The following is a 20,582-nucleotide window of genomic DNA, read 5'->3' on the forward strand; positions in this document are numbered from 1 at the left end:
CTGGGCACCTGCCCGTTCTGTCTGACTGAGGAGCAACCAGACCTTTTACATTGGGGTGGGGGTGGCAAGGTTGCCTGGGCACCTGCCCGTTTTGTCCGACGGGGGAGTTACCAGACCTTTTACAGTGGGGTGGGGGTGGCAAGGCTGCCTGGGCACCTGACCGTTCTGTCTTACTGGGGAGCAACCAGACCATTTACAGTGGGGTGGGAGTGGCAAGACTGCCTGGGCATCTGCCCGTTCTGTCCAACAGGGGAAAAACCATACCTTTTACAGTGGGGTGGGGGTGGCAAAGTTGCCTGGGCACCTGCCCTTTCTCTCCGATGGTGGAGAAAGCAGACCTTTCATAGTGAGGTGGGGGTGGCAAGGCTGACTGGGAACCTGCCCGTTTTGTTCAACGGGGGCATTACCAGATCTTTTACAGTGGGGTGGGGGTGGCAAGGCTGCCTGGGCACCTGCCCGTTCTGTCTGACTGAGGAGCAACCAGACCTTTTACATTGGGGTGGGGGTGGCAAGGTTGCCTGGGCACCTGCCCGTTCTGTCCGACGGGGGAGCAACTAGACCTTTTACACTGGGGGGGGGGGGGTTTAATTATTTAACAAAACAAACTTCATCATATATTGAAATATAAATAAATAAATTTTATTTATATATAAAATAATAATTTTATTTACTTTAATCCACTGAACTAGGACAGTAACAGTACATAATTATATTTCCAGTGTTTTTTGTGCCTGTTATGTGTCCAGATAAATGATTATTATACACATTGATTGAGTGTCATTTTGTTCAGCTGCAGTAATACAGTGAATTTAACTTAATCCAGCAGACTGTGGTTTCATTATGTTACTCAGTTATGCTTTGGGTGACGCTGAAGCAGGACATTAATAGGACAGAACAGGAAGCCTTTATTGTCATTGTACAGGGAGGAAATACAGTAAATGGACATATATAAAATGTACATATACAGGGGAGGGGGGAAAGCCCCCCACTCATCAGAATTACATTTAATTACATTTCAGTCAGAGAGAAAAACTATAAAAATATATTTTTCATGGCCATCCAGCTCACTGAACACAGGCATTTATATTATATACATACATTTCAGAGTAAAAAGGATTAAAAGGTTAAAAAGCAGAGATTTTACCCTTTTGCCAGGAGAACCAGCAACACGTCACAGTGACACTGAGGAGTTTGGATGAACATAAAACCCTGGATAGAGGGACTCAGTGAATGAGGAGGTGAATCTGTGCAGGGGGGTCAGTCCATCAGAGGAGACTCTGTAGAAGGACAGAGCACCAGCCCCCCAGTCCAGATACACTCCTACTCTGCAGGAGCCTGAGGGCCGTATGGGTATGAGAGTCTGTTTATTATTGTGACAGACAGAGTAACTGACAGTATTACAGCGCAGACACCATGACTTGTCATTGTATCCAAGCTCACTGTCCCTCCCTCCTGTCCTCTCGATCCCTTTATAAGTCACTCCTATCAGGGCTGCAGGTCCATCCCACTCAGCCTCCCAGTAACAGCGGCCAGTCAGACTCTCTCTGCACAGAACTTGGGGCAAGCGGTCAAATCTCTCTGGATGACCAGGATATGGCTGCTCTGCCCACCACTCATTTGTCACCTTCCTGTTCCCTCCTGACACAGACAGGCTTCTGTTTGCTGTGTTGGGGTCCAGCGTCAGCTGGCAGGAGTCTGTAGGCAGGAGGAAGAATTATTAATCCCATCAGGCAGCCTGTACTTTATGTTTCTGTACGATATAAAAACAGCACAGCTTCCCCTAACGAAGCGGGAGCTGAAGCTTATGAAACAGCTCAGGAAATGTCGGAGGGCGCGCGACGGCGGCGGGAAGAGCCGCCAAAATGCGGCGCGAGCTAAATTAACGGCTTAATTACGGGTAAATTAAATAACAAAGCAGCGACATTCATCAGACATATTCATCACACGCATATTTACCGCAAAACAGCACCAGAGATCAACACTAAAGTCAGTGTCTTTCCTTCTAATCGCCAAAGCCGGCGCGTGCGGCTTGAAAATGGCCATCAATAACAGAATATTTAAGCAACATTATTACATATTTAAAGTGATATTTAATAAAAGTTTGGACCTGGATTCTGATACAAAGGATGATTCCGGCGTCGGAGTTGCGCTCCATGAGGATCCACTATTTGCAGCGATCGTCTGACATGGTCTTTAGTCACAGCAAAGCCGGTCTGAATGCATTTCACGTGCATCGGCTTATTTCCGTGAAGCGTGTCAGACTGTATCTACTGATCCGGGAGAAACACTGCAGTGTCGAGCGGGGCGGAATAGGTGCCGCGCAAAGCCGGCAAACTAATGAAAATACCGTCTACAGACGATCAATAAAGACGGATTAAACTACACAGAGCGTGTATCATGAAAAACAGAAAGGTTATCTCATTAATTCAGAAAAACAGAAAAATATTGATCAGAAAAAAAGGGATTATTATTTCATTCGGAAAAACAACTGATTTTTTTTCTCAGATAAATGCAATACGCTTCCATAGAGAACCGCTTATAGCGCGCGTGACTCTAGATGAGGCGCCGCTGCCGCGAGGTGTGAGCCCCGCATCTCGCGCAGGCAGGTGGCCGCTCTAATCTGTTAACATGGGCGCCGAAATTAAATTTGATATTTTCCACCGCACACCCAGTATGTGCCGGACTCTAATTTCTTTTAGTACCGTGGATCAGGAGAATATTTTAATATTCATGAGCGAAGCCCTACACAATTGCCTGGCTGATTAATATTTATGAGAGGGGCACTACCTGATTGGCCAGTTAACATCGACATGCGCTGCCTGTTTCTTCTGCCTTAGACCGGGGTGTCCAAATCCAGCCCTGTGTAGTTCTTTCCCTGTTCCACCATAAATGATTCAACTCAAGAGCTGTGTGCTTTTATTTCCCCTCCTCCTCCTGGGCTGTGCTGCCTGGAGATCGCAATCTATGAAGATGTCCAGCACACCCTGCTACATGTGACGTTGCCACTACCAGTGATGTCCCTGCATCCAGCTCGTCATTCTGCCTGTGTCATCTTCCATGTATGACCCGCTGCCTTACTTCTGGTTGCCTGGCGATTGGAGGGAGTGTCAGCACCGGCTTGTCATCTCCCCCCTGCTCTCTGGTTATTTCTCAAATCTTATGATTTGGACAGTGTGACTTGGAACTTAGGGTTAGGGCTTCCTCTGCTGCCCCCTGGAGGATGGGCTCCCCCTCTGAGTCTGGTTAGGGTTAGGGCTTCATCTGCTGCCCCCTGGAGGATGGGCTCCCCCTCTGGGTCTGGTTAGGGTTAGGGCTTCCTCTGCTGCCCCCTGGAGGATGGGCTCCCCCTTTGAGTCTGGCCCCTCCCAAGGTTTCTGTGCAGGACTCTGGCCCTCCAGGACTGGATTTGGCCTCCCCTGGTTTAAGGGATTCAGTGACCAATCAGTAATATACTCTCATGAATATTAAGGAAGGTTCCAGAACCACCCTGTAAAAATGCACATTTTGCACTTGAGGAGAGAGTCCGGTGTCACTGCCTACGGGTGCCGTCTTAGGACAATATTAACGAATCTCACACAGAAAACACATACTGTACACTCACAGAATGCGCAAAAAGAGGAAATGCAAAGGATTCTTTTTTTGTGAAATTAAAGATGTATAAATCAGAATATATTTTAACCATCCTACACTCCCACACAAGCACAAAGACAATACCAGCATAAAACGTTTAAATGAATTGATAGTGTTTTTGGTGATGATTCTGATATTTTGTTTCTCGTTTGGATGTTGTCTAAAATGACATGAAACTCACCTAAACACAAATATGCAAATCCAACTACACACAGTGCAAAAAGTCACACTCATCATAACAACTGTGTGAATACAACCATAACATAGTATTAATGGTATTATTAATAAAAACATGCAAACACACTTACATTTCTGTAAGCCGGGTCTGGTCCTGCACTCTCCACCGTGATCCACACTACAGGAGAAACAGAATGACATAGTACTGCTGTATCCATTTATTTATTGGTGCCTCTTCTTCACATACATGCATAAGTATCTGTAGCGTGTTAGACACACACTCTGTACTCACTTCAGCTTCTCCAGTTTACAGCTGGGATCCTCCAGTACAACAGAGAGCAGCTTCACTCCTGAGTCTCCTGGGTGATTGTAGCTCAGATCCAGCTCTCTCAGGTGTGAGGGGTTTGACCTCAGAGCTGAAGCCAGGGAAGAACAGCCTTCTTCTGTGACTCTACAGCCTGACAGCCTGCAGAGAGACAGAAACTCCCCAATAAATAATATCACCTCACCATTACAATTATTAAATAAATGTGATGCTCTAATAAATGTTTCAAGAATTACAGTTTAGTGTCTAAGACAAGGCAGCCCCCCTCCTCCCTTTCCCTTAGCTAATTGCTCACTATCTCCTCTTCATAGTCTGGAATACCCAGTTATACTGGCCTCAGTATCTCCAGTTTACAGTGTGAAATACCCAGCAATACTGGCCTAAGTATCCCAGTTTACAATGTAGAATACCCAGTAATACTGACCTCAATATCTCCAGTTTACAGTGTAAATCCCCCAGTGCAGCAGAGAGCAGCTTCACTCCTGAATCCTGCAGGTCATTGTCACTCAGGTCCAGCTCTCTCAGGGGGGAGGAGTTTGATCTGAGAGCTGAAGTCAGCACTTCACAGTGTTTATCTACGAGATCACAGCTGTTCAGCCTGAAATAGAAAAGACTTTAAGACACAGACACATACACATCCTACACATTAGTAAAATATAAAGCATTACAATAAGCATTTGTTTTCAGTATAATTAGCAGCACAGCTTACACTTCAAATGAGTTATAGTCTGCAGAGTGTTCTGTGCGTCCTGACAATCTGCTGCAGTCATATGATCACTAATTGTGAGTCAGTGCATCTTTGCTCAAAACTAGAGGTAAAAACATTAAGTAGAAGCTACAGCCAAAAATCACAGAATATACAGGAATATATAGGAACACATCAACAGCAAGATGGACGTGAACCTCCCATAACAGTCAGACCAGTGCTTCCAGTGCAGTCCTTAGCCATCTTTCTGCCAGGTGTCCCTACACTCGACACGTATCACTGAAAGGAGGAGATGTGAACATTCCCAGCAGCTAATGCAGCAGCAACTGGCACTTGGATTCCTGATCCCATGAGTAAAATCCTTTTTCTCCCTGTATTGTTATACCTGGGAACATGTCAAATCACCAATTACGTCTGGGTCATATGACGATATTATCGGTAATGAGCGTAATCAGACAAGTATCCCGGTGTCGATATCTGACAGTGACTAACCAGCGATTATCGTCTTTGCTGGGGAAACACGCTTAGGCTACATACAAAGCAAGATAACAGAAGGATTCATGATTTGCTTTCAGTTCAGCCTTCTAGCCTAAGATTCTGAAGCAGTTAAAAAGAAACATTGTGGAGAATTTCACAAGCATTGTCCCTTGCAGTAACCATGCGTTCACTATTCTTGTAAGTTCAGTATTGTCACATCACCAACTTCTATCTTTAGCCATTCAAGTGCAGCTTTCTGGTGGGAATTTTGAGCTTCCCAACTCTCTCTCTCTCTCTCTCTCTCTCTCTATCTCTCTCTCATCTATCATTTCCGGTGCAAAGGTGCTGGTGCTGCTGCCATATTTCAGTCTGACCTAGGAGTGTCTGAGCAAAGTGCTTATAGCTTTAGCACATTTGAAATTCTTCTTCTTAGTCTTGCGGGATCATCTCTTTGTAGTTCTTCACCTCCAATCACCATTGTTATTGTGTATAGACCGCCTGGTCCCTAACCTCAAACCAGCATTGTTATTGTGTATAGACCGCCTGGTCCCTAACCTCCAATCACCATTGTTATTGTGTATAGACCGCCTGGTCCCTAACCTCCAATCACCATTGTTATTGTGTATAGACCGCCTGGTCCCTAACATCCAATCACCATTGTTATTGTGTATAGACCGCCTGGTCCCTAACCTCCAATCACCATTGTTATTGTGTATAGACTGCCTGGTCCCTAACCTCAAACCAGCATTGTTATTGTGTATAGACCGCCTGGTCCGTGGAGTCTGCAGATTTTTCAACAATCCCGATGGTCACTTCTCACAAAACCGTGAAATTAATATTCACATCAAGAACGACAGTGATCTTTTAACAACAATGTTTTCTGCTATCCTAGACTCTGTAGGTGTTTGTCAGAATGTAGTCGGCCTACTCATGCCTGTAACCACACCCTGGATTTGATTCTTAGCCATGGTGTCCTGGTGGATCACATATCTATTATACCTCAGAATCCTCTGCTTTCAGATCATTACTTGTTAACGTTTGATATACAGTATATCCTCCCTTCGGCTCCAGGTCCAAAGTACAGTATCAGACGTTCTATTGCCTCATTCACTACAACAGTGTTTCTCAACCAATGTCCACAGTCCTTCAGCCTTACATCTGAAGCCCCGTGTGAAAATGAACCTGAATGGATAACTGTGCACATGGAGAAATCGCTTCACAGCACCTAGATCTTGTAGCTCCACTTAAGAAGATGAAGCATAGAGATAAGAAACCTGCCCCCTGGTGCTCTGATCATACGCGTAACTTAAACAGGCTTCACGCAAGCTAGAGCGCAAATGGGGCTCAACTAAACTAGAAGTTTTCAGATCTACCTGGAAGGAGCCTCTCTAAGTACAGACTGCGAGGTCTGTGTACCTCTCCAGACTCATGGAAGAGAACAAAAATAATCCTAAATTCCTATTTGAATCTCTGTCTAGGTTAACACAGAATTCTTCAGCATTAAACTCACAAGACTCACAAGCTTTTATGAGTGATGACATTATTACATTTGTAATGGTAAAATAAAGATTAGACAGACCATCCAGTGCACGTCTGTAGCTACATACAGCTGCCAGCCTCCTGCTAGTCCTATGCGTACTGATAATGACACCTTTGAATCTTTCCTTCTTATAAAACAATCAGAACTTTTGCGCTTAATTTCCTCCTGCAAATCCTCTACTAGCCTCGTAGACCCAATTCCTACAAAAATCCTGAAGGAGATTCGACCACTGATTAGCACCACCCTGTTAAATGTGTTAAACTTGTCTCTTAGGCTTGGATATGATCCAAAACCTTTTAACTTGCTGTTATTAGACCTGTTCTAAAGAAACCAAGTCTTGAATCTAGTGATTTAGAAAATTATAAATCAATCTCAAATCTTCCGTTCATTTCAAAGATCCTGGAAAAGCTGTTGCTCGCCAGCTGTCTGTCCTACAGAAAAATAATGCTAATGAATTATATCAGTCTGGCTTTAGACCAAACCACAGCACAGAAAAAGCTTCAGTCAAAGTAGCGAATGATTTGCTTATGGCTTCTGACAGTGGCTGTATATCTCTGTTGGTATTACTAGAATTAACGGCAGCATTCGATACTGTGGACCATAATATCCTCTTGTACCGGTTATAATCTGTGGTTGGCATTAAGGAGACAGCCCTCTCTTGGTTTGGCTCCTATTTAACTGATCATTATCAGTTTGTCAACGTGAACAATGAATCTTCCAAGATCACCAAAGTCAAATATGGTGCAATATCACACACGCACATACGACAGGGCAGAGATTTCAGGTGGCCTGAGACAAGGCCTAGTCTGGTATGAGAGGTACTCGCTGGCCTAGGCACAAAAGGGGGGTCAGTGACCCCACACACACACACACACACACACTCACACATACACACACATGGCTCACACACACACACACACACACACACAAACACACACACACACACAGATAACAAGGGAGACCAACATTCCATCTTTTATGGCCCAAAGATTTAGGGACCTACGGACAGCAGAGTGGACCTCAAGGATAGGGGCCCCTCAACTTGGCACGCAACCCCCTCCCCATACATCCTGCCTTACATACCACACATTCACCCTACACCCTAAGGAAAGTTTCTTTTAAGTTTGGCCTTTGTATTCCCTATATATTGATTTACTCATGACTACTAGTCTCGATACCCAGATAGGTTATGTTTGTGTGTCCTTAGACAATCTTAGTGTTTAGCTACCCCTGCATACATGCTCTCATGATTATCCCAGAGGAATCTTGAAAATTAAATAATGTAACCAGGTATCTTAGTGTGGCTCCTAACTATCAGAGGTTCTTTCTTTCTTTGTTTAACAACCCCCCCTTTTCCACATTCCTCTGTGGTCCTCATCTGATCTTTGTGGTCCATTAGCACTTCTTTGTCCTCTACTATTCTGCATTAAAAGACTGAATTAATGTGTATATTATCAATTCTGGAGAGCAGATAATTGCGATAAGACACACCAACCAAAATATGTTGTTCCCAGATGTGCAATTTAAATTGGTATTATCACAAACTAACAGCCACGCCTATCTAAGGGCAAGATGTGCTATTTAAATGTGAATATATAATGTAATGTCTGTACAAATGATCCAAAGTAGCAACCTCTGTTGATGTATATGGATGGGATTTATTAACGTACATAATATCAGAAATTGCTAATTAATTCATACAGATGGTATGAGGTGTGACCAGACAGGCTGGTATGACATGATTGGTGTCAAACTGATGGAAAATCACTCCTGATTCCAAATCTGGTCAGTGGTTACCATGAAACTGTATGTAGTTACACCAGTTTAATGCAAATCATTGGTAAAGTGGTACCAGTTTGGTTATAAATACCAAAAGGACTGCCACAGACACCCCTCCAAAAGCTCACCAACTAGATGGTCAGCCATTGGTTCAGGTGTCGAATTCCTGGTCATCCCTATTCATGAACCTTAGACCATAAAACATGGCACCTCAGAACAGAGCAGGGGGAAGAAGAGAGAGGAGCAGAGGAGAACATCAGCCTCACAGAGAGAGGAGCAGAGGAGAACATCAGCCTCGCAGAGGGAGGAGAAGAGAAGCCCCGGGAGAAGAGCAGCCCGTGAGAAGCCCTCCTGAAGCCTGCCGGTGAAGGCCTGCTACCCAACAGAGAACTGCAACCAAGACAGAGCCTTTCACCTTAAAGCTTCACAAGGAGAGAGAATCCAAGGGACTCCACTCCAACAACCGCTCCAAACGCCGCGCCGTCTTGGGTGCTACCATTCCCTCAGCTCATCACCTCTGCGACCTACTGCCAAGACCCCCTCCACTCTGCCAACAAGTAAACCAGCTTCCTTTCATTCCAACAACCTAAGCTGTTCTGTTAGCCTGCTTTATGACTTTAGGGTCGTGTTTCCACAAACTGTGCTTACTTTGCAGAACAGTATTTCCCTTTTAAGGTTACCCATCTTAAATCTGGTCTCAGCATTTTCATGTTACATTCTGTTTGTTTCTATTCCGTTATTTTGTTTTTGTTGTTTACGTGAAGGGGGCGGCATGGTGGTGCAGTGGTTAGCACTGTTGCCTCACACCTCTGGGACCCGGGTTTGAGTCTCCGCCTGGGACACCTGTGTGCGGAGTTTGCATGTTCTCCCCATGTCGTCGTGGGGTTTCCTCCGGGTACTCCGGTTTCCCACCACAGTCCAAAAACATGCTGAGGCTAATTGGAGTTGCTAAATTGCCCGTAGGTGTGCGTGTGTGAGTGAATGGTGTGTGAATGTGCCCTGCGATGTGCTGGCCCCCCATCCTGGGTTGTTTCCTGCCTCGTGCCCATTGCTTCTGGGATAGGCTCCGGACCCCCCGTGATCCAATAGGATAAGTGGCTTGGAAAATGGATGGATGGATGTTTATGTGAAGTATAATGTCTGTCTCCTGTTAGTTGTAGTGTTACTTAGGAATAAATGCATGTCTTTTACACAACTTCAGCCTCCGTTCATTAAGTGCTCACAATAGTTCCTGCCTCTGTGCGATCTGGCTACTAATCTCTGAAACCTCAAACTCGCCTGAAATATCACGAGACTCTCTCTCAACTGCCGTGAGGGGAGCTACGCTACCGATCGTTTACATTACCTGGTGATGCAGCTCGCTGGACGAGCCTTCTAACCCAGGTTACTAAGCAATACTGGTAGTGACTATTGGTCACTGTCAGAAATCATGGTGTTGGGTTTCATTGTTTTGCTGATGATACACAGTTATATATATATCTGTTAAGCCAGATGATGCATCACAGCTCTCGGTTAGAAGACTGTCGACTAGATATCCGGTGCTGGATGGAAAATAATTTCTTTATGTTAAAGACAGAAAAACAGAAGTACTGTTGACTGGTCCGAAGGCGGTTCGAAATAAGTTTGACAACCTCAACCTTGGTGATCTTCCTACCCAACCTGACACAGTGGTCAGAGATCTTGGTGATCTGGTTGATTCAGATTTATGTTTCGATGCTCACATAAAAAGCATCACTAAAGCTGTGTTCTATCATGTTTAGAACCTAGCCAAGCTTCGGAAGATCGGCTCCGATTCGGCTCTCCTTTCATGAAGCGAAACACTAACACCTTTATAACTTCCAGGCTGGGTACTGTAATGCCAGGCTGGGTACTGTAATGCCAGGCTGGATACTGTAATGCCAGGCTGGATACTGTAATGCCAGGCTGGATACTGTAATGCCTTCCTTTCTGGGTGCCCATCTGGATCCTCACATAAACTTCAGCTGGTACAAAATGCAGCAGCCAGAGTTCTTACAAACACAAAAAAATGTGATTATATTAGCCCTGTTCTATGCTTCCAGTTAAGTCTTGGATTAACTACTAAATACTGCTATTGACTTATAAAACACTGAATGGCCTTGCACCAGAATACCTTAGTAACCTGCTGGCCTTATACAACCCTCCTCGCTTTCTTCCATCTCAAGGAGCAGGATATCTGTTAGTACCCAGGGTAGAAAGAGCTACGGCAGGCTGCAGAGCTTTCTCTTATAGAGCTCTTCAGCTGTGGAATGGTGTGTGCTTCAAGCTCTGTTTGTGGATTACTTCTCTGCTAGTAAGGTAGGACTCTGTTTGCTTTCTGTTTACTGTCTGTTGAAACTGTTGTTGTGTGTAGTTCCTGGCAATCAAGCGTAGTTTCGGTCTCCCTGAACTGTTGTTGTGTGTAGTTTTGGTCTCCCTGAAGGTGTTAATTAGGGGGCAGGGCTTACTGAGTTTAAATTGAAGGTGACATTGAAGGTGGATAAAGGTAAACGGTCTAGTTGTTACTACTGCTTCTAACCTTTCTCCCCTACTCTATCCTATCCTCTACTTCGCAATCTCTCACACCATCACTACAGACATGTGCCTTAGACGTATACCAGTACACTTATCTTTGAGACCTAGAATATCTCATCCAACATCCAGGCGCCGCACTCTCAGTAATCTTGTCTACCCTCCCATAACACCCCAGTCCCAGCGAAGCGTGTTGGGTGGCCTCTGGAATTGCCAGTCTGCTGTAAAGAAGGCTGATTTCATTTCCGCCCTTGCTTCACACCACTCTCTTGACTTTCTGGCTCTGACGGAGACCTGGATATCGCCTGAGAACTCGGCTACCCCGGCAGCTCTCTCCTCTGCTTATGCTTTCTCTCACTCTCCTCGCCAGACTGGCAGGGGGGGTGGCACAGGTCTATTAGTAACTCGGAACTGGTGCTACACGCCCCTCTCTCTGCCCCATCTCAACATTTCATCCTTTGAATTCCATGGAGTTGCTGTTACCTCTCCACTTGATATTCGGATCATTGTTGTCTACCGCCCTCCTGGCCCCCTAGGCTGCTTTCTAGAGGAGCTTGATACTCTCCCCAGTCTCTTCCCCACTGACAGCTCCTCTCTCATTCTCCTTGGTGACTTCAACCTACCCCATGACAAGCTCCCTTCTTCTGGTCTCCTCCCTTTTCTCGATTCCTTCTCTCTAACATCCAACAGCTCCTCTCCTACACACAAAGGAGGTAACGTCCTCGACCTGGTTTTCAGCCGCCCCTCTCCGGCTACTGACATCTCTTCTACTCCTCTACACATTTCTGATCACCACTTTGTATCCTTTACCATTGCCCTACCCGTCTTGCCCAATCCCAGTTTTCAACGTTTCCTCCCCACTCGACCAAACCTCCACTCTGTCTCCGCTTCTTCTGTTACTTCCTGCACACTGTCTTACCTTCCTGACCCTGACTCCTTTTCCTCCTTGGCACTGGAGTCTGCAACTGATACTCTCATCTCCTCACTTTACACATCCTTGGACAACCTCTGCCCGCTGTCTTCCAAACCAAGGAAAACTCGGCCTACTCCTTGGCTTTCAGCTGCATTACGTACTAACCGAAGAGAATTGCGGGTAGCTGAGAGGACGTGGAAGAAATCTAAGCTTGATGCAGATCTGTCTTCCTACCGTACTCTGCTATCCAAATTCTCTATGGACGTGACTGCAGCTAAAACTGCCTTTTACAAAGACAAACTAGAATTATCCTCACGAGATCCTCGCAAACTCCATAACATCTTTTCGTCTCTTCTCAACCCTCCCCCTCCTCCTGCTCCTTCCTTCGTGACTGCTGAAGATTTTGCCAACTTCTTTGCCGAGAAGATTGACAGAATCTGTCAGACATTCTCTCCCTCATCCATTACACTACACACTAAGGATTTCCCTCCCCCCTCACTGGCCCAGTTTTCTGGTCTTACGGCAGATGAGATCATGAAAGTCATCTCATCTTCCAACCCTACCACCTGCCCACTTGATCCAATCCCTTCTGCATTATTTCAGACAATCGCTCTAGACCTTCTCCCCTTCATCACGACTATCATTAATGGCTCCATAACCTCCGGTCATGTACCAACAGCATTCAAAATAGCCAGGGTCATTCCCATCCTAAAAAAACCCACTCTAAATCCCTCAGACACTTGCAGCTACCGACCAGTATCGCTTCTTTCCTTCCTTTCAAAAATCCTCGAACGTACAGTCTACAACCAGCTTTCTCTCTATCTCTCTCAGAACAACCTCCAGGATCCTAATCAGTCTGGCTTTAAAGCAGCTCACTCTACAGAGACTGCCCTCTTAGCAGTCACTGAGAAGCTACATGCTGCCAGATCAGCCAAACTGTCATCTGTCCTCATCCTTCTTGACCTATCAGCAGCATTTGACACGGTCAACCACAAAACTCTCCTATCCATCCTTAGGAGTCTTGGCATTGGTGGCCTGGCCTGGCGCTGGCTGGCTTCCTACCTAGAAGGCCGAACATACCAAGTGACATGGAATGGATCCACATCTACTCCACGTTGTCTTTCCACCGGTGTCCCTCAGGGCTCGGTTCTTGGCCCTCTCCTATTCTCCCTCTACACTAAATCTCTTGGCGAAGTTATATCCTCACATGGCTTCTCCTACCACTGCTATGCTGATGACACTCAACTCATCCTCTCCTTCCCTCCCTCAGACACTCATGTCTCCACTAAGATCTCTACATGCTTGGCAGACATCTCATCTTGGATGACCACTCACCAGCTAAAACTCAACACTAGTAAAACTGAGCTGCTTTACATCCCGGCTGACTCATCCCCCCTCCAGGACCTTGCGATCTCTTTCGACAACTCCCTGATCCGTCCTTCGGTTTCTGCTAGAAACCTTGGAGTTACCATAGATAGGTTGTCATTTTCCTCACATATCGCCAGTCTTTCTCGCTCTTGTCGGTTTCTCCTCTTTAACATCAGGAGGATACGTCCATTTCTTTCCACTCAGGCTACCCAGATACTCGTCCAGTCCCTCGTCATCTCACGCCTTGACTACTGTAACTCGCTTCTAGCGGGTTTACCACTGAGCGCCATCCATCCCCTCCAACTGATTTAGAATGCAGCTGCTCGTCTTGTTTTCAACCTTCCCAAGTTCTCCCACACCACTCCTTTGCTGCGCTCCCTCCACTGGCTTCCTGTAGCTGCACGCATCAGATTCAAAACACTGATGCTGGCATACAAAGCCAAAAATTCTCTGGCACCATCCTACCTAAAGGACCTCATCACACCACGCTCTGCACCACGATCTCTCCAATCCTCCAGCACTGCTCGACTGGTCCCTCCTCCCCTCAAGGCACAAGGAAGACACGCATCTCGGCTCTTCTCTGTCCTGGCACCTAATTGGTAGAATGAACTCCCCCTAGATTTCCGAACAGCTGAATCCTTGACTGTCTTCAAGCGACGACTCAAAACATTTCTTTTTCAGAAATACTTGACGTAGAACTTCTATATTCTTTCTCGACTCTTATTCTGGTGTGTTTTAAAAAAAATAAAAAATAAATAAATAAATAAATAAATAAAAATAAAAAAATTCTGCACTACTCAATGGAGTTCTCAGAGATAGTATTCATAGCTTGGGTCCTTATTGAGCTAGCATCGGAAATTCATTGCAGAGTCTCAAAGCACTTATGTAAGTCGCTCTGGCTAAGGGCGTCTGCCAAATCCTGTAAATGTAAATGTAAATGAATGGTCTTCCACCGGATGTGCGGGATTCCGGCTGACTGTCAAGTCCAGACTAAAATCACACCTGTTTAGTTTAGCTTGTAGAGACTCTAGTTCTAGCTCTAGCTAACTCTTCACTCCCAGTCAGACCTGTAGTGTGAGGTGTAGAGCTGGGTGGAGGTCGGTGCCATTGGCTTTGGATAAACTGGACTGTCAGTGCTGTCACTCTAGCTTCACAATCCCTTGTGGAATTGGAGTGCTGACATTTCAGGGACTCCCCATGCCTGCGTTCCCACCTCCCTCTCCCTCCTACTTATGCTGCCATAGCCATATCTGCCGGAGCTTACATACTACACTCACCTAACTGTTTGTACTGCCTCTAGTCTCCCCTACTTTGGCTAATTGCACATTTTTTTCCCCTCCTCCCCCTGGACTGTGCTGCCTGAAGACCCCAAATTTTCAAGATGTCCTGCCTACCCTGCTGCCTGCGACGTCTCCACTACCTGTGAGTCCTTCCGGCCTGCTCACTCTTCTGCCTGTGACATCTTCCCTGTTTACCCTGCTGTTGTACTACTGTTCTCCCTCCATCTGAAGCAGCTCCAGCACTTGCCTGTCATCACCTTCCTGCCCCCCGCTTTGTGACTGAAATGTTAGGATAATGTGAATTAGGACTTGATCATTTGACTTCCTCTGCTGCCCCCTGGAGGATGGGCTCCCCCTTTGGGTCTGGTTAGGGTTAGGGCTTCCTCTGCTGCCCCCTGGAGGATGGGCTCCCTCTTTCAGTCTGGTTAGGGCTAGGGCTTCCCCTGCTGCCCCCTGGAGGTTTGGCTCCCCCTTTGGGTCTGGTTAGGGTTAGGGCTTCCTCTGCTGCCCCCTGGAGGATGGGCTCCCCCTTTCAGTCTGGTCCCTCCCAAGGTTTCTTCCTTCTTGGGAGTTTTTCCTTGCCACTGTCCCCTCTGACTTGCTCACTGGGGGCTTTGGGCAGGGATGCTGTAAAGTGCTTTTAGACCATGGGGAAATTGTCTTTTCGCCCCTCCCATCTTGCTCTCCAAGAGACACGCCGACACATATACAGGTGAGAGGAAGTTTGGGGGTCGCAGCGCAGGATCGACCAGCATCCAGCACCCCTGCAGGTCAAGGGCTCAGCGATGACATCACTCTGCCAGCCAAGTGATCTGAACCAGCAACCTTTCGCCCACGGACACAGAGTCCGAACCCAAAAAGTCATGCACCACACCCAGTATTTACAGAAATGCTTCCTACAGCATCCAGAACTGAAACGAATATGAGTGGTTTTCCCACTATTAATGAAAACTGGACCATTCTGTATGACGCTGTATCTTTGGTTATTTGTTACACAAAGGATGGTCGTGGAAAAATTGTCTTTTTGGTTTTTACTACATCACCACCTTCAGTTAATATAAACTAGATTAAAAAGGAACCTTGTTGATAAAAGAGGGGAAATAAATTACATATATACATATTCATTTTATATTTTAAACAATGTTTATCTATTTCTGCCGGACTAGATGTGTCGTCACATCCTCTGCCAGGTGCAGCTGAGGCCAGCAGAGGGCGCCAGTGAGCAGCCAGAGACAGCAGTCATACGGAAGCTCCCAGCTCTGGGCTCCATCACATGAACACGCCTGCTGACAATAACACTCACATACCACTTATACACCCTGTGGATAAAGAGCCCTCACTGTTTCTATAGCAGGTTAGGATGCTGTGCCTGTGATCAGAAGGCAGACTGGATGGGAATGGAAACGTAGTAACAAACAAAAAGTGACATCACTACCTTCAGTCATTATAAAGTCTGTGGTCAAGATTAGCTACTGCTATACAAACAGCTATAGCTGTGATTATCAAGATAAAACCCACTTATTAATCCATGAGGAGAAATACATAATATATATTACACATTTCAAACAATATTCATGTATTACTGCCAGACCAGACATGATTTCCCATCCCCACGTCACTTACAGAGCCGTCCAGGAGTTCTTGACCACAGGCAGCAGCCTGCAGTGCTCTTTATCTGATCTGATGTATTTCTTCAGGTCAAACACATCCAGCTCCTCATCTGACATCAGCATCACAAAGGCCAGAGCTGAGTACTGTGCAAGTGAGAGGTCATCTGCTGAAATCGTCCCTGAATTCAGGTATCTTTGTACTTCCTCTACTAGAGAATTGTCACCCAGTTCAGTCAGACAGTGGAACAGGTTGATGGTCCTTTCTGGAGATAAATTCTCCTTTATTTTTCCCTTGACGTACTGGGCTGTTTCCTTGATGTTATGTGTGCTGGGTCTTGTCTCTCCCAGTAGTTTTTGTAACAGAGTCTTACTGGAGTCTGTTGAGAGGCCCAGGAGGAAGCGGAGGTAGAGGTCCAAGTGTCCATTCTTGCTCTTTAATGCCTGATCCACTGCAGTCTTCAGCAGGTGAGCTGATGAGTTTGACAGAAACACATATAAAGCAGCGAGATACTCCTGGATGCTCAGATGCACAAAGCAGTACACCTTCTCCTGGTACAGCCCATACTCCTCTTTAAAGACTTCTGTGCACACTCCAGAGTAAACTGAAGTTTCAGTGACATCAATGCCATTCTCTCTCAGATCTTGCTCATAAAATATGAGATTGCCTTTCTCAAGGTTGTCAAAAGCCAGTTGACCAAGTTTTAAAAGGAAATCCTTGCTGTATTCCTTAAGCTTAGTTTTATGGTTTTTCATATACTTGTCATTTTTTAAACTTGTCTGAAAGATCAGGAAGTGTGTGTACATTTCAGTCAGAGTCCTTGGAATTTCTCCCCTGTCAGTCTCACTAAAAAACCTATTAAGCACAGTGGCTGAAATCCAGCAGAACACAGGTATGTGGCACATGATGAAGAGGCTCCTTGATGATTTCACATGTGCGATAATCCTGCTGGCCAGGTTCTGATCACTGAATCTCTTCCTGAAATACTCCTCCTTCTGGGCATCACTGAACCCTCGTATCTCTGTCACCTGGTGGACACACTCAGGAGGTATCTGATTGGCTGCTGCTGGCCGGGAGGTTATCCAGAGGAGAGCGGATGGGAGCAGATTCCCCTTAATGAGGTTAGTCAACAGCACATCCAGTGATGTTTTCTTTGTTACATCAAACCAGCTCTCATTGTTCTGAAAATCCAGAGGAAGGCGACACTCATCCAGGCCATCAAAGATGACCAAGACTTTGTACCTAAACAGCTCAGTGGATTCAAATGATTTCAGTTCTGGGGCAAAGTGGTGAAGCAGTTCAATCAGACTGTATTCACCCTTAATCAAATTCAGGTCCCGGAAAGGAAGAGCAAGCATGAAGTGAACATCCTGGTTTGCTTTTCCTTCTGCCCAGTCGAGAATGAATTTCTGCACAGAGACTGTTTTCCCGATACCTGCCACCCCTTTAGTGAGTACAGTTCTGATAGGTGTCTCACACCCACATAAGGGTTTAAATATATCTTTGCACATGACTGTAGTATCTCCTGTTCGCATTTTCTTGGATGCTGTTTCAATCTGTCTCACTTCATGTTCATCATTGACTGCTCCAGTCCCACCTTCAGTTATGTAGAGGTCTGTGTAAATCTCACTGAGAAGTGTTGGCTGTCCTTCCTTAGCTTTCCCTTCAAATACACACTCAAATTGCTTCTTAAGTTTAAATTTGATTTCCTGCCGATGTTGCAGCATGAGCTGTCCTGAAAAGAAATGAGAGGAAAATGCACTAATTCTCATCACGATCCTGACCAGTATGAGAGGAAGAATATTTTCCAAAAACATACTTTTTTACACATACATATCCAGATATTTCCCTGTGACTGTGAATGTGAAACTGAAAGTTTTATCATGCGTATTTTACTGGAACACCGCATACAGGACCGTGAATAAGCCTTAGGCAGCCAAAAGAAATGTTTAAAACTATTTATCTGGGTAGTAAGTGTATATCTGCTCAGAACCAAAAAAACACAAAACCCCTTTTCATTTCCCAAACCTCTCCTCAGGGGCACCACAGCCTGTCCATGTACTTGTTAAATTTCACCACCAGCTCACTTCATTAATTAATTAAATTAGTTTAAAAACTCAATGAGATATTGATCAGCCACATGAGGTGTGTTAGTTGTCATGCCCGGCTTGTCCGATCCTCGTGTGTGCCACGCCCCCTGATTATCCACGTGTGCTTCCCCAATAATGCCCAGCAGTGTCTTGTTGTTTCGCCCTGTCTTTTGTCTATATGAGTTCACGTCTTGCCCGGCCTTTTGTCCGTCATTGATGTTAGTGATGTAACATAATGTTAGCGATGTCCTATTCTCCCCGTAGTCGTCTTCCCCTTAATAAATCCCCAGTTTTCCCTTAATTTTGCATGCCTGCCTCGTCCATCCCTGCCACCTGCCCACCTACCTGCCCGTCCGCAACCACGAATCATGACACTAGAGGTCAAGTAAAAAAATTACGTGGATATACTGCACGATTTCTGCAAATATTAGGGTAGTTTTGGGAGAGGTTCTGAAATGGCAAAGACACTTTGACATACATATTATAGTAGTTCTACACCAACATGAAGACCATTTAAACATCCTCTTCTCTGGCTGCCCAAGACTTTTGCACAATATTGTACATGTACATAATGTTATAAAGCTCTTACTCTTCTCCAGCATGTCAGCAAGATCATTTTGCTTCATGGTCCTCAGGATGTATAGTGTGAGCTTCAGAGCTACCTCTCTAACACTGGTCTTCTGCATCTGACCATCACAGTCCAGGTCATTGTCCTCCTCCAGCTGAGGCTCAGAGCATTCTGGGTAATACTGATCTAGGTGCCTCACAAACGTTTTCAGCTCGTCCTTTAGGAACTTCATGGCTTTTTCCTCTAGTGACTAAAATAAACAGTTACACTTAATTATTGCTACTTGCACCAAACCTTTTCAGAGTTTCACTTGTGAATCATAGTTTAAAACATATTTCCTTTAACATGATGAATTTCTTATTATATGGCTGTATAAAATATAAGCTAATTCACATAACAGCCAAGAAAACATATTTCAGCAATAAATACAAACCTTCAATATGGATGATAAACCCGATTTATCCTGTAGATCTGAACTACATTCTTCCATTTGGTCTCTGTGAATTAGGCAGAAAGATAAAGACCTCAGTTCATCTACACAAATGTAACAGAGAGACTGAAAAGTTCCCCATTAAAATTGCTGTTACTGCAGATAAAGAATAACATTGTGGTATATTACAACACCAATTCCAGAAAGTTGGGACATTGTGCAAACTGTAAATAAAAACAGAATGCAATGATATAGAAATCTCATAAACCTGTATTTTATTCATAACAAAGCATAGAAAACATATCAAATGTTTAAACAGAGACATTTTGCTATTTCATGAAAAATATTGGCTGATTTCGAATTTCATAACAGATACACGTCTCAAAAAAGTTGGGATCAGGGCAATAGGAGGCTGGAAAAGTTAGTGGTACAAAAACCCAACAGCTGGAGGAACAATTTGCAAATAATTATGTCAATTGGCAACAGGTGAGTAACATGACTGGGTATAAAAAGAGCATCTTAGAGCTGCAGTGTCTCTCTGAAGTAAAGATGGGCAGAGGGTCACAATCTCCCTAATACTGCACTGACAAATAGTGGAGCAATTTCAGAAAGAAGTTCCTCAGTATAAAAGTGCAAAGAGGTTGAATATTTCATCATCTACAGCACATAATGTAATCAAAAGATTCTGAGAATCTGGAGAAATCTCTGTGAAAAACCAGACTAGATGCCTGTGATATTTTGGCCCTTAGGCAGCACTGAATCATAAACAGGCATGATTCTGTAATGGAATCACTAAATAGGCTCAGGAAAATTTCCAAAGATTTCAGTCGAATCTAAATTTGAAATTCTTTTTGGAAACCAGGGACACCATGTCATCCGGACTAAAGAGGAGAAGGACCACCCAGCGTGTTATCAGCACTCAGTTCAGAAGCCAGCATCTCTGATGGTGTGGGGGTGCATTAGTACATATGGCAGGGGCAGCCTGCATATCTGGAAAGGCACCATCAGTGCTGAAAGGTATATCCAGGTTCTAGAGCAACAGATGCTCCTATCCAGACGACGTCTCTTTCAGTGAAGACCTTGCATTTTCCCACATGACAATGCCAAACCACACACTGCATCAATTACAACATGATGGATTCGTAGAAGAAGGGTCCGGGTA

The 20,582-nt window shown here is 45.0% G+C and overlaps 2 protein-coding genes across 3 annotated transcripts in view; both read right to left on the bottom strand.

The window, feature by feature from the left end:
* LOC125724951 (NACHT, LRR and PYD domains-containing protein 12-like) overlaps window positions 1–20,582 on the bottom strand; it is a 195,503-nt gene that overhangs the window by 161,890 nt on the left and 13,031 nt on the right. The gene's annotated exons all lie outside the window — the stretch shown is intronic.
* Window positions 2,896–20,582, bottom strand: part of LOC125724955 (NACHT, LRR and PYD domains-containing protein 12-like) — a 90,580-nt gene continuing 72,893 nt past the window's right edge. The window contains exon 8 of one of the 2 annotated variants that reach the window (XR_007387263.1): window positions 2,896–3,536. The gene's annotated coding sequence lies outside the window, so the exon portion shown is untranslated. Of the gene's footprint in view, window positions 3,537–3,703; window positions 3,812–20,582 lie in introns of those variants that run through there. The other variant, XM_049001453.1, reaches the window with a different exon arrangement.

The sequence above is a fragment of the Brienomyrus brachyistius genome, unplaced genomic scaffold (assembly GCF_023856365.1).
Source record: "Brienomyrus brachyistius isolate T26 unplaced genomic scaffold, BBRACH_0.4 scaffold58, whole genome shotgun sequence".
NCBI classification, from domain to species: domain Eukaryota; kingdom Metazoa; phylum Chordata; class Actinopteri; order Osteoglossiformes; family Mormyridae; genus Brienomyrus; species Brienomyrus brachyistius.